The sequence below is a fragment of the Adiantum capillus-veneris genome, chromosome 23, assembly GCF_014529385.1.
Source record: "Adiantum capillus-veneris isolate H3 chromosome 23, ASM1452938v2, whole genome shotgun sequence".
Taxonomy (NCBI): domain Eukaryota; kingdom Viridiplantae; phylum Streptophyta; class Polypodiopsida; order Polypodiales; family Pteridaceae; genus Adiantum; species Adiantum capillus-veneris.
Window position 1 is genome coordinate 36,163,625 of NC_140953.1, and position 11,117 is coordinate 36,174,741.

Genomic DNA, 11,117 nt, shown 5'->3' on the forward strand with positions numbered 1-11,117 from the left:
TCTGGGAAGTTTTCAAGTGTGTTCGCTATGCACTGGTGGACGCAGAAGGTTTTGCATACCAACTACTTGTTGCTACACCATAAAATGTGGATCTCCTAACAGGCCTTTTGGACTTTGCTCATTCACACCCATGTCTTGCAACTGCCTGAGTTGTCGCTTGTGACCTGCGTTTATCTTTGCTCACACCTGTTTTCCATGAGGCAAAGAAACAAGTACTCACTTGGCAAAGTACCAACATTGTCTAAAGTCATTGGTGCTGACTTTTTTATTATTCTTCTTACATGTAGCTCTACTTTATAGTAAATTTGTATAGACTTGTTTTTCGATGTCCAGGTAAGGCCAAAAGTGGGTTTTGTAGTCCTTGTTTGGTCATTAGACATCAGCCTCTTTCATGCTTCAAAAAGAGAGAGAGAGAGAGAGAGAGAGAGAGAGAGAGAGAGAGAAAGGGAAATGAAATGTTATATTAAACGTCTTCAATAGGCCAAAATGACCTATGAGACCAAAGTGATACAATCTTGGTCGATCTAATACAATGTCTGGGTACAAAATAAAAACGAAGTAAAGCTAAAATGTAAAATCATCATCATCATCAATGCTCGAGGATGTCTAGCATCAGGAGTCATTCCAAAAAGTATTGGATCGGCTGCCGAAGAGCACTGTCAATGTCCACCTTTGTAAATAGTTGTTCTGGACGTCTCCCATGTCATGTTAGAATAGCCCTAATCCTCTGATCGAGCCTCCGTTCACTGACGTGGGCCTCTAGCTCTTTTGAGCTCATTGGCTATGTCTACACCTATACGCCCTTGTAGATGTGGGCGTCTAGCTCTTTTGAGCTCATTGGCTATGTCTACACATGTACCTCTCGTATAGATAGGCTTTGAAGTTTGCTCTGAAGCTTGCTCGTCTGATTGCTGACTCCTTGCTCTAAAGAAGTCAATGATCACCCTCTATGAATGTCTCCCACTGTCTGATCTCCTCAAGAAACTCTCCATGTGTCTACGTAGCTCTAGCAAAAACAACCCGAGTCATCTCTGATCGTTATATCTCATGACTCTAGCCAATGGTCCAAAGCGCTCTCTGAATAGACAATGAAGCGGCCTCCCATCTCATAGTATACTAGACAATGACAAATGTGACGTAACTCTGTCTCTGGCTCTATATGACACAACTGGCAAGTCTTGGTCTCTGTTGGTACTCTCCTAAATCTACCAATCTCAATCTCTAATCGATGCGATGATGTGCACAACTAACCAATAGACCATCATATCCCATAGGATAAATGAGTGTCCATATAGGCCAGTCTGATCACATAGTCATCCTTTTTTAGTTGGAGAAGATGTTCTCTATGAAAAGCCATCTTTTTGCCCAACTCCTACGCCTACTGTATCCAAGTGCTCCTCGTATCTAGCTAAATCAGATCTTGATGTATGAGTCTAGTGATCTCTGTCCGTGTGGGAGATAGAGAGAGTGCACACACACACACACACAAACAATTTAAAGCGTATTTAAATTATTTTGTTACCCTGCATGTTTAAGATAAAACATGGTTTTCTCATGCGTGTCTCACGTGCACCCCCAACGTATGTACAAGTGTGACCTCTTTAGCTAGCATGACGACATGAGCTGCTCATCTTGGAAGCTGTAAGCCACAAATTTAATTCTCCATTATAGTGGCAAGATATGTGGGTCCATTAAATAAAAGTGTCAATTGCCAAAGGTTTTGTGTCGTTCTTCTCGTACGTACAAGCATGGCCGTTGTAGTTGGCATGACAATAGGAGCAGCTCATCTTGGAAGCTGTAAGCCACAAATTCAATTCTCCAATAGTGATAAGAAATATGGGCCCATTAAACAGAAGTGCCACAATCGCCAAGGTTTTTTTTGCCACATGCCAGATTTTGTTACTGTCACTACATTTGTTTACAATGTACCACATAGCAAGTATAATGCTTCTGGCTCTCCGAGTCTTTGGCCAGAGAAGAAGGTGCCTCGAACGGTTTGACGCACAAACTTTGGTAAAAAAATGACGTGTTTTGGTGTTCTTTTTGGAGAGAAAGTACATTGTGGTAGGTTCATAAACAATAATTCCGATAATGTGCAAAATGGTGTTTTTGCACCATGCTTTTGGGGAAGGAGAAAATATTGTGTCGTGGGTGCCAAACCAAGAGTAATTGTGGAGGGGTTCCTATGGTTTTACAACAAAATTAACACTCATGCTTTAAATATTGATGAGATGATTATTGGACCCCCTGGACCAACCCCAAGGATGTAGGTTGTGGAAGAGGGAATGTGCCTACTTTCATGGGACGTTGAGATGTTGCAAAAAAAATGGATTTGTGCTGCAAGGCGATAATTTGATAGCACAGATGAACGACTATTGGGCAATGTGAAGCACAACTTAGCTCTTTCTGTGCTAAATTCAAAGAAAGAAAGCATGCTAGATGGAGTTCAAATTAAGCAAAAACTTCAATGGGAGGATTGCATTGGGGTCGAAGCATGCATGCAAAACAAGTGAGAGAGGTTATTTTGGTGCCTAATGTGTCACATGTTTTTTATGTTAATACTTGAGGCTCCATTTAAAAGGGGGTGACACATGTTGTGACCATTGCAAACTTCCCTCGATGTATATGTGAGGATTTCTCAAAAAAGACAACCGGTGCCTCACATGTGTGCCTTGCAAACACATGAACTTGTGTATTTTTGTGTCCTTGGGTTGAAATTTATAGCTCATGAGTTTTAGGCTACACTAAAAAAAGTGGAGTTGTTCTAGGCATTGGGTGGGGCCACAGTTTCAGCATAGCATTAGCTTTACAAGCTAAGGTTTACGTTCCTCTCTGAATTGGCCATTTTTTGGATTCCTTGCAATTGCCATTGAAGGAGGGGTGCCTAGAGTTTTGATAGATTATGTTATTTAATCAAATACAAATTTATATTGTAGCAACAATCACCTTCATGCACTCGAGTTTTCAATCCTCTAAAGATTGATCATTTTGTCATACTGTTGCCTGCACTTGACAGTATGCCAAGGCTTAATAAAAAAACTCAATTTGTGAACATTACAATTCTATTTACTTTCGCTCGAAAAAATGACACGCTCGGTTTTTTTTGCTCGGTGTATGGATTTCCTCATGTATTGGAAGGCAGTGAAGCAGATCTTTCACTACTTGAGTGGCACTATACATCTTGGTTGTTTTGTCATGAGGGGGAAACATTGCCTCCAATTTGGATCTTTACCTCCAAATTTACACGATTGTTTAGACATGGATTAAAATGGCTGCTATGGCACCTTAGTGTCCACTAGTGGTTTTTGTTTCATGCTTGGAAACTCATGCATATCTTGGTTGAGCAAGGAGTAGCTTTCAATGGACACTTCTAGTTTTGAGGTTGAGTGCAAGGCAACTTTCACATCTACTATTGAGTGCATTTGGCTCATATGCTTTTGCACGGACTTGGGTGTTGGTTGTCACCATCATCTTTATTGATAGGTAGAGAGTTCTTTGGGAGTTGAAAGGAACCCAGTGTTCCATGATCACACAAAGCACAAAGAGATGCATTATCATTACATTAGGGAGAGACTATCTACAGGAGAGGTCAATCTGTCATATGTACCTATGCAAGACAACCGTGCCAATCTTTTCACAAAAGCTTTGTCTCGTGAAAATTTTGAAGCTTTTTGCAAAGCTTTTGGTGGCTTACTCCCCTTTATGGACTGATCACATAAGGTATGGCACTTGCCTATACGTGAGTGCAAGCTCATGTTCACAACATCAGTTCTAGTGGGATTTGTTACCATTTAATGGTAGTGATGTGTGTGAACACACTTAGGACTGTTGAGGCATTTTTTTCCCTCTTTAAGAGATTTTTCCCCTGACTTGTATATACGCCCATCACTCTAGTGCAAGTCTTATCTTTTATATTGGCACACTCAATGATACTACTTCCTGTTTTGTGTGCTCCTTAGCTTCTCCTTCATCTTCTCCATCTTTGCATGCATTCCTGCAATCAAATTTTAATAGCTTTTGTGTATATACTCTCTAGATTTTCATGTATGTGTTATACATGAGTTGTGCACCCTTTGTCACATGGAGTCTTTATCCCTTCACCTACCTTTTAGCCACGTGTATGAGTCATGGAAACTAGCATACAATCACCCCATGATTTCCCTGTCGGTCGCCACGTGGTCGTCAACATTATGGGAAATGGTCACTAAATGACCAATCCCTACCCCATTAGACCATCACCTATCCCTTATTTATGTGAAACCCTAGCTACTCCAATTCTCCTATGTAAAGCTCCATCTCTACACACATTTTATGTGAGATCATTGTATCAAGCTCATGGGTTGCTTAAATTCTGTCTTGTGTCATAATGTTTGCTAATTCTCATTAGTATTTTGAATGTTTGGTTATGTGTTGTTAAGCTATTTCATTAACACTATGAATGCAACCCTAATCTATCCACCATAAATACCCAACTATTGGTATAAGAGCCCTTTAGTGATAGGACTTCCTAATCTCACAAATCCTAGGGCACCTTTATGGTAGGTCATGAGATCATCTCTCATGCTCCTAATTATTGCTATTAATTTCTTTTAGATATTAATTATGTTTAATAGACCCTTGATCAACTCAAAGACAAAGGCAAACCTAGACGTAATTTTGCTATTTTGAGTGTTTCATTAAGCGTTGTTAAGCTATGTCATTAACAATCAAAGAGGAGATTATAAATGAAAATTGTAACATTTAATGCACTAATAACTTGTGTGTAGAGGAAATTGATAACATAGTGAGCATTTCATTAAGAACAAGTTCCTAATGAGCATAGAGAGAGTACTTAATTGAGAAAGCAACATAGCAATTTACACCTAGCTAATATGGCATTGACAATACTTGAAAAGAGAGAGAAATAGAACAATTGACAACAGTTGAGGACCGGATTTACATGGAGCTGGTCCCCCCTCCATAAAGGCTTCGTATTATAGCTTCTCCCATCAAAGGAGAATTTTTTACAATACAATTCTTGTGCTCCTTGACAAAGCTTGTTGGTGCAACGAAGATGGAAGCTTCATGCACCAATTTATGCTTGAAAATTTTCCCTAGCCTCAGTCCCAAGACCTCACACACCTTCAAAAATGGTGAGACCTAGCAAGGAATGAGGATAGATTGAGAGGAAGAAGAGATATCTTAAGAGAAGAAGTATTCTCCTCACAAAATCACTCTAATAGCATAGCTTAGCTTAGTAATTAGCATGGTAGAGGAGATGAGCATGCCATTGAAGCTTGGCTCTTGGTTAGATTTGCATTCCATAGCCAAGAGTTGTTGGTGTAGGCCTCTACTTTTCAATGCTTGGAGAAGGAGATGGGGTTCTTCTTTCACACATGAGTTGTGTGTGTGTGTGTGTGTGTGTGTGTGTGTGTGTGTGTGTGTGTGTGTGTGTGTCATTGTGTTAGAGTAAAATGCAGCCTCCTCTCTCATCTTGGTGGACCCCTCTTGCTAAATGCTCATGCTGGCCTCCCATTGGCTCCTGTAAAGCTTAGCCAATCACAAATTAGAAGCATAGTTGATAGCCTTTTGACAAGTGTCCCCCTTTCCCCTTTTGTGAGAGCTTTAGGTATTAAGATAATTCATCTAAACTCTCATTGGACCTTTTTGTATTCTGGAAAATAGGAATCGGGCAAGCCATTGGGCTGTTGAATGCTCATTGGACCCCTTGGTAGACTGTCCAATAGTCTTCTAGGGAGCATAATTTCTATTGGTTCTTTTATCAATGATTTTTAAATTGATTAGACTAAATTTACTCTAGCCTCATTCTCATTGGTCCACCTCTATGGCCATCCAATAGGATGTGAGGGGAGGTTGGGGGCAACTGGGCTAGGTGCTTGACATGTGTCCATTATTCCCTTTGTGTAAAGGGGGAGCCTTGGAGTGTGTGTGTGTGTGTGTGTGTGTGTGTTTTTTTTTTTTTTTTTCCTCTCTCATCCCCTACAATATGGGCTCGCCCCCTCCTTCCTAGGGATGTGGGAAGACTTTTTAGTCTTCCCATGACCATCCAATTTCCCCTTGATTTGGCCATTGGATAAAAGATTTAAGTTTTGGAACCTTAGCCTATGGAAGTCCTAATGGAGTTGAACCTTAGATCTTTTAAGCCCCATTGAAGCACATTGCTCTTTTGCAGACTGTCCCTCTTTGGATCCCTATTTTCCCTCCTTTGGATCCCTGACAGAGACCGGTTTGGCAGCCTTACCAATATTCTAGCTTTTACTCCCATGGTACTTCCCCATATTAAATGATCAATTTAACATGAGAAAATCATTTAGGAGTATTAGATATTAGTTTTTATGACATTACCTCTCTCTTGAAATCATAGTTGTCCTCGACTATGAGGTAGAGAAGATAAAGTCTAGTCATTAGTCTGTTTGCTAGTGGGTAGAGGACCCCTATTTTACCCTACGACATCATCCCAGAATGGATGACTAGCCCATTTGATGCTTGAGAGTGTTAGCTGCTGCAAGCATGTCTGCACATTAGTCTGTATCAGTCTTCCATATTAGACTGACAAGCTCTACTTGGTGTTCGGGAGACGTCGTCTTCACAAACATGATCCTAAGCACGCATACTTATTAAAATTTGTGCACAATAAAGAAAAAGAGAGTCTTATAAGACAAAACTTTGTTCATTTATACATATTTACATTTGCTTACTCTAGGGAATCATTGTAAGCATTGACAGGTTATCCTTTAATTGTATGCCTTGCATCCATCTAGCATCTTCAAAAGGATAATTTTTAAACTTGATAAGATATCATTGGATAGTCTTACCGCCTCATAATACCTTGTCTTCGTGTCAGAGAATGGACTCGGGCTGCAACACCTCTTCTTGGTCCTCCGGTGGGTCTTCAATAATTGCTTCTTAAGGTGGTTCTTCTCTGTAAGGCTTTAATAGGCTCACGTGGAAAGCATTGTGCATGAGCCAATGGCTGGGCAACTTGAGTTGATAGGCCATCTCATTGATTGGTCTAAGAATCTGGAAGGGACCATAGCATGGGAAACTTAAGCAAGACCCAATCATTTTGTTTAAAGGCTAGGGCTCTTCTGTGCTTATCAGCAGCAGCCTTTTGCCTTTGCTGAGAGATGGATATAGCATCCTTAATCTTTTGGAAAGATTCTTGCAGGTCTCGGCTATATTCATCTTCTGCGAAGATCTTTCCATGTACCTTGAGGAGCAAGGGACTTTTTGATCTTCCCTCTATTCCCTGAAAAGGTGCTTTTCTTGTGGAAGTATGTATAGTGTTATTGTAAGCATACTCCACTAAGGGTAAGTACTTCTCCAATTGGGACTTTTGATCTACTTCTGTGACATAGGCTTTTAGTAGATCAATAATTTTTAGGTTAGCTATTTCACTTTGGCCATCCGTTTGGGAATGATAGGCCGAAGAGAAGTTTAGCCTTGTACTTAAATTCTCAAAGATACCCTTCCAAAAATTACTAGTCATTCTAGGATCTCTATTCGACACATGGATATTGGCAAGCTGTGCTACTTGAAGATTTGTGATATAAAGAGGGTTGCCATTTGATGGGCTTTGATAGTCTTTGTGACAGGTATGAAATGTGCTTGTTTGATAAACCTGTCTACTATCGTCCATATTCCTGTATTTCCATGGATGGACTTGGGCAATCCAAAGATAAAATCCATGGATATGCTCTCCCATGGTGAATTAGGGATTGGCAAAGGTTGAAGCAATCCAGGTTGCTTCCCTCTATCAAACTTCATCTTTTGGCATCCCACACATTTTGAAACATACTCTTGTATGTTTGCTTTCATGGCATGCCAATAGAAATATGTTTCAATCCCTTTTAGGGTAGATTGAATCCCTCTATGCCCCGTATAAGGAGGAGCATGAGATTCATACATTGCTTTCTCACGTAGTGAGTTAGTAACACATAGTCTATTGCCATAGAGAAGATAACCATCTTGTAGGATAAATGGTTCTTCTTTCTTCCCTAGTGCAAGGGCTGAAATCGCATCTCTAAAATCAGGATCAAAAGCGTACTCATCTATCATAGAAGATAGATCATTGTGAGTTGCTATGGAAACATCATTCACTCTCGATCGTCTTGAGAGTGCATCAGCTACTTGATTATGCTTGCCAGGAATGTGAGCAATATGAAAATGAAATTGCAAAAGGAAATTTTCCCACCTCATTTGTTTGTCGGAGAGCTTGGGTTGCATCATGAAGTACTTAAGGCTTTGGTGATCCGTCAGGAGTCCCCGATAAATAGTGCTTCCACGATTCTAGAGCATGTAGAACTGCTAAGAGTTCCTTCTCATATATGCCTAGAGCTTGCTCTCAACAGGGTCGAGCCTTTGACTTTCATAGGCTATGGCATGCCCTTCCTAGAGCAAAACAGCTCCAAGGCAATCACCACAGTCATCGCATTGGACCTCAAATGGCTTTGAGAGATCCGACAATGTAAGCATAGGTTGAGAGATAAGCTTCTCTTTAAGCTTTTCAAAAGCATTGTTCTCCTTGGTGGACCATGTATACCTAACGTTTTTCTTTGCTAGTCATGTAATGGTCCCGCGATTTGTGAGAACTTTTCTATGAAGCATCTATAGTATGCACACATACCTATAAAGCTTCTTAGTTCATGTAAATTCCTTGGATTAGGCCATCCTTTTATTACCTCCACTTTTGATGGATCCATTTGGATGCCATCTTGAGAGATAATGTGACCTAAATACTGAATCTCTTGTAAGAAAAATTCACTTTTCTTTCGATTAATATAAAGTTTATTCTCTCATAAAACTTGAAATATTACCTGGAGGTCTTGCTTGTGTTCGTCTAATGAATAAGTAGATGATTATATCATCAAAGAACACTCTAGTAAAGGTTTGATGAGGCTTGAATAACTTCTCCATCAAGTGGTTAAATGTGGCTGTTGCATTAGAAGACATGACAATGTACTTGTAAAGACCAAACATAGTGCAAAATGCGGTCTTTACAATGTCTTGATCAACTATCCTTATTTGATGGTAGCCACTTTTAAGGTCAATCCTACTGAAGTAGGTCAACCCTTGTAGCTTATCAAATAGGTCTTCTACCCGTGGAACGGGAAACCTATTCTTGATAGTGATCCTATTTAGTGCTCTATAGTCGATACACATACGATATGTACCGTCTTTCTTTTGCACTAATAACATGGGTGAACAAAATGGAGATGAGTTAGGCCTAACCATGCCTTTCTCAACTAACTCATGCACTTGCCGCATAATCTCCTCTTGTTGAGCTTGGGAAACTCTATAAGGAGGTTTATTAGGCGGTGAACTTCCTGGAAGAAGTTCAATTGCATGGTCATTGCCTCGTTTGGGAGGTAGTTCGAAAGGGATATCGTCAATAAAAACATCTTGAGGAAATTAGATAACTCTAATTCCTTTTGATTATTTATATTTTCTTTTGCTAAAGCATTATGTTCATTTTGAGAATCTTTAACAAAAATCATGTCGTACATGGAAATAGAGCTCTTTATTGACTTATTGAAAGCTTGCTTATGTACAAGAGGTATGGTACCACCCAACTCCTTAGCATCTATGTACATATCTTTTTCCCTGAACCTAAAGTAGATTTTCCTTTCAAGGAATTTAACATTGGCAGCCATGCGATCAAACCATGGTGCCCCTAGGATTACATCCTCGTGCTTGAGAGGAGAGATAAAGAAATCCTCCTTGTCCACATAGCTTTGGACATGGAGCCTCAATTTCCCAATTAAGGGAGTGACTGAGGCTTCTTACCCCTTGAAAACACCATCGGCAGGTAGGACATCTCCCATCTCATAGGCTTGGATGCCTAGCTTGGTGAAGGAGAACCCAAGTTTCAACGGTAGAGTCCCCACCAAAAGAACGAGAAAGAAGTGAGTCTCCTGCCACCTCGGCGGAGATGGCTCCATGAAGAAGGCGAGCAAAATGCTCTTCAACACCCCCTAAACAGAGAAGACCATTGCATACTTCTCTACACCATAATTCAAAGAGGGACGAGAGAAAACAAGAGAAGAAAAAGGCGAGAAAGAGGTCACCCTCTTCTCCATCTTCTTCATCCTCCTCCACTTTTGAAGAAAGTGATGGTGCAGACAAGGAGGAACAAGGGAAGAAAAAGGCGAGAAAGAGGTCACCCTCTTCTCCATCCTCCTCATACTCTTCCTCTTCTGAAGAAAGTGATGGTGCAGCTCTTGAACCACCTAAAAGAAGAGGCCATAGGAAATCCTATGCCGCCTGGAAGAGGTCGTCCAAGCTCAAAAAGTTCAAAGAGGAAGGAAAGAACATCTCTTTCCTTACCTACGATGGCACTTTTGGTGCTACGGACAAAGTCTTGGCCTTTATCCAACAATTCGATGCGGCGTTTGGAGATGAGGGCTTCACGGATTCCTCTAAGCTACGTCATGTAGCTATGCATTTTCAAAAGTCCTCCACGCAATGGTGGTCTAGCCTACAAGCAAACAATGAAGCTCCATGAACATAGAAAGCTTTAAGAGCTTCCATCATGAAGCAGTTTTTGGCCACCGATGCCAAAGACAAATTACTCATTGAATGGTGAAGCTTGAAGCTCTCTCCCTGCGAATCTATTCATAAATATGTAGACAAGTTTTGGGATTTACATCTCAAAGCCACTGTCTTCAAAAAGATGGATTTTGGAGAGCGAAAACAACAATTTTGTGCGAGTTTAGCTGAGGATATGGCGGAGTATGTTAACTCCCAAAGGCCACTCACCATATAGCGGTCATACACCATACCATGGTGGCTTCACGAATCAACTTCTAACAAGGGCTAAGAGAAACCCTAAGCCCATGGAAAACAAGGACCGTAACAAGCCTAAGGGGGAGGACAATGCCCAAAAGTCTCCCAAAGGCAACGCCAACAACAACAAAGCTAAGGAGAAGGGACTTTATAAAGGCAAAAATAAACTCTCTCCTAAAGAGCTAGAGCGTTATCGGAAAGATAAATGTTGTTTCAAGTGCGGGGAGCAAGGGCTGCTTATCGTGCTTGCCCCCACAAGAATACACGTAATGAGCCTCCTAGAGCTACCTTGGTTGAAATTCAAGAAGAGAATGCTCACCACAAAGGATCTC